At 50.7% G+C, this 4,769-nt stretch overlaps 1 protein-coding gene across 2 annotated transcripts in view; it reads left to right on the forward strand.

Moving 5' to 3' along the window:
• The window catches only part of Slc37a1 (solute carrier family 37 member 1), a 58,321-nt gene that overhangs the window by 15,375 nt on the left and 38,177 nt on the right, over positions 1–4,769 (forward strand). The window contains exon 1 of one of the 2 annotated variants that reach the window (XM_010636490.2): positions 4,540–4,683. The exons of the other annotated variant lie outside the window; for it this stretch is intronic. The gene's annotated coding sequence lies outside the window, so the exon portion shown is untranslated. Of the gene's footprint in view, positions 1–4,539; positions 4,684–4,769 lie in introns of those variants that run through there. 2 annotated transcript variants of the gene reach the window in all.

Raw genomic sequence — 4,769 nt, forward strand, 5'->3', positions numbered from 1 at the left:
ATGAAACAAAAAAAAAAAAAAAAAAGATGATCTTGAGTGATATTAAAGAAAATATATTCAAGATGGATATATTCCTGAGTCATATGTCTTCTTATTTTCATTTATTTGTTCTTGCAGTAGTGGGAATTGAACCCAGGGCCCTTGTGCTGAGCTGCACTCAGCGCTTGTAATTTTTTTGAAACAGGATCTCACTGAGTTGTGCAGGCTGCAATGGAACCTATGACACTTCTGCCTCAGCCTCCCACAGGGCTGTGCAGCCCAGACCGGCCTCAGACTTGCAATGCTCCCGTCTCAGCCTCCACTGGGATTACGAGTCACACGCCACCCCACCTGGCTGTATCTGTGATTCTATCACTAGAAAGCCATCACCTAGGTTAGGCACAGCCTTCTTTCCTTGAATACATTAGCATTTCTTTTCATTTCAAAATAGTTTTCAGGTCACATGGTACTAAAAGGCACACAGAGCAATGAGCATCTGCCTGCCTCAACCCTTCAGCTCCTGTCTCCTTCCCTGGACATCTTCTGCCCTTTGGCCTTCATCTTCTGAAAGTTCCATGGATATTTCTAAGTAATACAGTCAGACTGCATTTGTATGTGTGGTTTTTAGGCCTCTCTATGGATTCCTTGTTTTGAGACGAGACCTGGCTCCATTCTATCCCCTGCCCTGTCCCTGACTCAGTGGGACCAATGGATTTGTCCTGCGTGGGGTGAACCGTGGGTGCTGCTCTGTCTGGTTAAAGCAGAGGGTGCCAGGTGGAAACAGCTTTCGCATTGAGTTGTCCAGGCAGTGTCGGGGTCCCGCAGCTGGGGGGTGGCAGGGGCAGGGACACTTGCCTCTCTGGGCTGCTGTGAGATCGGGCAGCGGCCCCTCCACGCCCAGGGCTGTGTGCTAGGTAACTTCAGCCTTACACCCACAGACTGAGTACAGCACCTCATTCGCTCTGTCGTCCGTGACCTAGAGGCCCAGTCCCCGGCTCTTTGGTGAGGATCCTTGCTGTCTGATGTGTCTTTGGACTCACAAGGAACCGGGCTCTGCGTTCTCCTCTCGCCATGGTTAGCCACGGTGGCCAGCGTCGTCTGCAGGAGGCCGCAGCTCGTGGTCAGCAGGCTCTGCCGCAGGCTCTACCCACTCCCCTTACCAGACATCCTCTGCCAGCCAGGATGGGCACAGTGGGGCCCGGGAGAAGCAGGGAAGGACACAGGGGAAGGAGCTTCCGTAAAGAAATAATGGCAGGAAACTTCCCACTTCGAGACGTGGAAGTGTACACCCAGACGCGAAAGTCCCGCAGAACCCAGCATGGACCAAATATGAAGAAATCTCCACCGAGAAACACTCTAATCAGAGTCTCAGAAGTCAAAGACAAGAGAGAAACTTTGAAAGCAGCATGAGAAGAGCAACTGTGCCTTTTAGGCAGCCCCACTGGGCTCTCAGCACATTTCTCAGGAGGAAGCCAAGGCCTGGAAGGAGTGGAAGAGAAGTGCTGAAGGGAAAGCTCTCAGATCCAGCCTGCACTCGGCAAGGACAGCCTGAGATGGGGCAAATAAACTGCGGAACCACTAGACTGAGATTCCTGGAGCCCTTCAAGTTGGAATAAAAAGATGATAAAACAGAAAAGCATGGAGAGGTATCAGTCTTCGTAAAAGTAAGAGTACAGTCAAATACTCAGTCAAAAATACTCTAGTACTGTAAAGGCGGTAGGTAAAGCAATTTCCCCTAGTATAGAAGCTAAAAGTATTAAAACATAATGAGCTAGCTGGGTGTGGTGGCGCACCTCTGTACTCTCAGCACTCGGGAGGCTGAGGCAGAAGGACCACTGTGAGTTTGAGACCAGCCTGGGCTACATGCTGAGTTCCAGGTCAGTCTCAACTACATAGTGAGACCCTGTCTCAAAAAAACAAAACAAAACAAACAAACAAAAAAAAACCCAAAAACAAAAAAATAAAACCATAATGAGCTACAACAATGTTTTAATGGAATACAGTATATAAAAGATGTAATGGGGCATTGATGACAAAATGTGGGTGAGGAAGTAGTTAAAAGTGTAGAGTTTTTGAATACTATAAAAGTTATATTTTTATTAGCTTAAAATAGACAGTTGTAAGGTGTATATGTCTCCCAAAAAAATTATCACGTAAGAACAGCACTTAGTACTAAGTCCTTATATATCCATAATTACTTTAACTATAAATGAATCAAATTCTCCAGTCAAAAGATGTCAGTGAGCCGTAGTAGCACATGCCTGCAATTTCAACATTCTGGGAGGCTGAGGCAGAAGAATCTCAAACTCAAACCCAGCCTGGGCAGCTTAGTGACTTAGTGAGAATCTGTCTCATAATAAAAATTAAAAATGGGCGGAGGATATAGCTCTGTGGGAAGGTACTCTGTTCAATCATCAGTACTAGAGAAAACAAAGACATAGTGGCTGAATAGATTTTAAAAACAGAACAAGACCCAGCCATATGCTGCTTACAGGAGACTCAGACCGAAAGTAAAGGCATAGAAAGAGGAATATTCCATGCAAATGGCAAAGGAGAATCAGAGTGGCTGTCCTTGTATCAGAAAAAAACACAGCCTTTAAGTCAGAAACTGTCACAAGATGTCACTTGTCTTTTTAAATTCAACTTCCACGTTCATCTTTCTTTGTTCAATAAAAATTTTAATGTCAAAAACTCTGATCACTAAAGAAAATGAAAAGGCAGTGAATTCATCAAGAGGGTATAACAAGTGTAGACATGTGTATGCTCAGCATCAGTCAGTGTTCCAAAATATAGAAAGCAAATATTAACACAAGTTTTTAAGGGAAACATAGATAGCAGCCTAGTAATAACCAAACTTCCTGAGTTCGATCCCCAGTACAGGAAAGAAAAAGATAATAATAGCCAGAATTACCACAGTGGCTGGGTCACCCAGACAGACAGTGCTGACGTGACCCGAAGGATGGCCCTAATGACTCCCACAGGACAGTCCACGCACAGAGAGGTATTTATTCTTTGTCCTCCAGGACAGACGTCTGTCAGGCCCAAAGCACACCCAGACCACCTTAGGAGACTGGAATCCAAGCAGCGCATCTTTTTTTTGGTACCGGGAATTGAACTCGGGTCTTTGCACTTGCAAGGCAGGCCACCAAATCGCTGAGCTAAATCCCTGGCCTTCAGCGCATCTTTTCTGGTCACAGTACGGTGAAACAAAAGCCAGCAACAGGCGGAAATGTGGGGCTTAAACACACTCCTAATAACCAGTGGGTCAATGAAATCGGAAAATGTGTGGAGACCCACAGAAGGGCAAGTACCACACACCCAGATGTGGGACACAGACCGGGGGGCACTAGCATGAGTGTGTAAGTGTGCACAGAGCCTCACCTGCCACCCCAGCCCTACTCTTCCCCAGGGTGCTGTGCAAACATAGTCATTTTCATGACTGGGAAAAGGTGAAAAAGCCCAGATGCTGCCCTGTGTCACTGCGTCCACCAGCTCGCCTGGCGTGCACAGGGGACATCTCAGAGTAAGGAGGACGGAGTGCAGGAAGGTTTCTGAGCTGGCAAAGCAGGGTTCCAGATGGGTCCAGAGCCTGCGCTCACCACGGGGGTGGGGGTGGGGGCGGGAGTCAGGAAGGGAGATGGGGAACCAGAGTACAGAAAGTCCATGGGGGGGGTGCCGAGGCTGGTCCTGAGGCTCTGGGCGTGAGGAGTCTTTGCAAAAGTGGCTCCAGCCCCTAGTGGGGTCCCGAGCTTCTCAGGAGTTGGGTCTCCTTGTTGCACGGGGGAGGGGGGTCCTTGAAGTTTTTTGTTTGGTTTGGTTTTGGTGGCACTGAGGATTGAAGCCAGGGCCTTCACACTGAACTAAATCTCCAGCCTTTTAAAAATCTTTTTTTTAAATTTTGAGATAGGATCTCACTAAGTTGCCCAGGCTGGACTTAAACCTGTCACCCTCCCGCCTCCGCCACCCAGAATGCTGGGATGACAGATGTGCCCTGCCACATCTGCGATGAAAGTTGTTTTCGGGGTGACGAGTTCCCGTTTTGCTCTGGAAGGGACGTTTGAAGCAGCTGAAAAGGTAGCTTTCAGGGCGCACAATCTTAGGGTCAGCGAAGCCTGAGCAGAGCGGGAGCCACAGTAGCCTGGCTAGGCTCTCAGCAGAGTGAATGTGACCCCGAGGCTTCCGGTGGCCGAGTCGCGCGTGGACCGCAAGCAGCTCAGCTTGGGTTCAAGGCGCGCTGGGCTTGAAGGTGCTGGGATCCGGCCCGACAGGAGCGCTGGGGGCAGAACAGGCACCCGGGAAGCTGAGCGGCCTTCTCCGCCCTGCCGGGAGAGGGGTAGCCTGGCTAGGCTCTCAGCAGAGTGAATGTGACCCCGAGGCTTCCGGTGGCCGAGTCGCGCGTGGACCGCAAGCAGCTCAGCTTGGGTTCAAGGCGCGCTGGGCTTGAAGGTGCTGGGATCCGGCCCGACAGGAGCGCTGGGGGCAGAACAGGCACCCGGGAAGCTGAGCGGCCTTCTCCGCCCTGCCGGGAGAGGGGGCCTCCGGCCGGCGAGCGCCGGGCTTCGTCCTCACCGGGTGTCTCCAGCCAGCCTTGCCAGGCATCTTCCTGGGAAGTTTCACCCGGTTTCACTTTATCCTCTGGGAGCAGGGGGCCGGGTTCGGATGCCCCGAGGAGACAATCAAGCCTTGCCCAGGGCTGGCCTTTCCGTGAGTGGGGGTGGGAGGGCGCCGTGGGCCCCGGGTGCGGCGCAGGTGGCTGCTGAGCGCCGGCCTTGCTCGGCTGGGTGCTGGTT

Source organism: Fukomys damarensis, unplaced genomic scaffold (genome assembly GCF_012274545.1).
Source record: "Fukomys damarensis isolate Sample0158 unplaced genomic scaffold, DMR_v1.0_HiC HiC_scaffold_24, whole genome shotgun sequence".
Classification (NCBI taxonomy): Eukaryota; Metazoa; Chordata; class Mammalia; order Rodentia; family Bathyergidae; genus Fukomys; species Fukomys damarensis.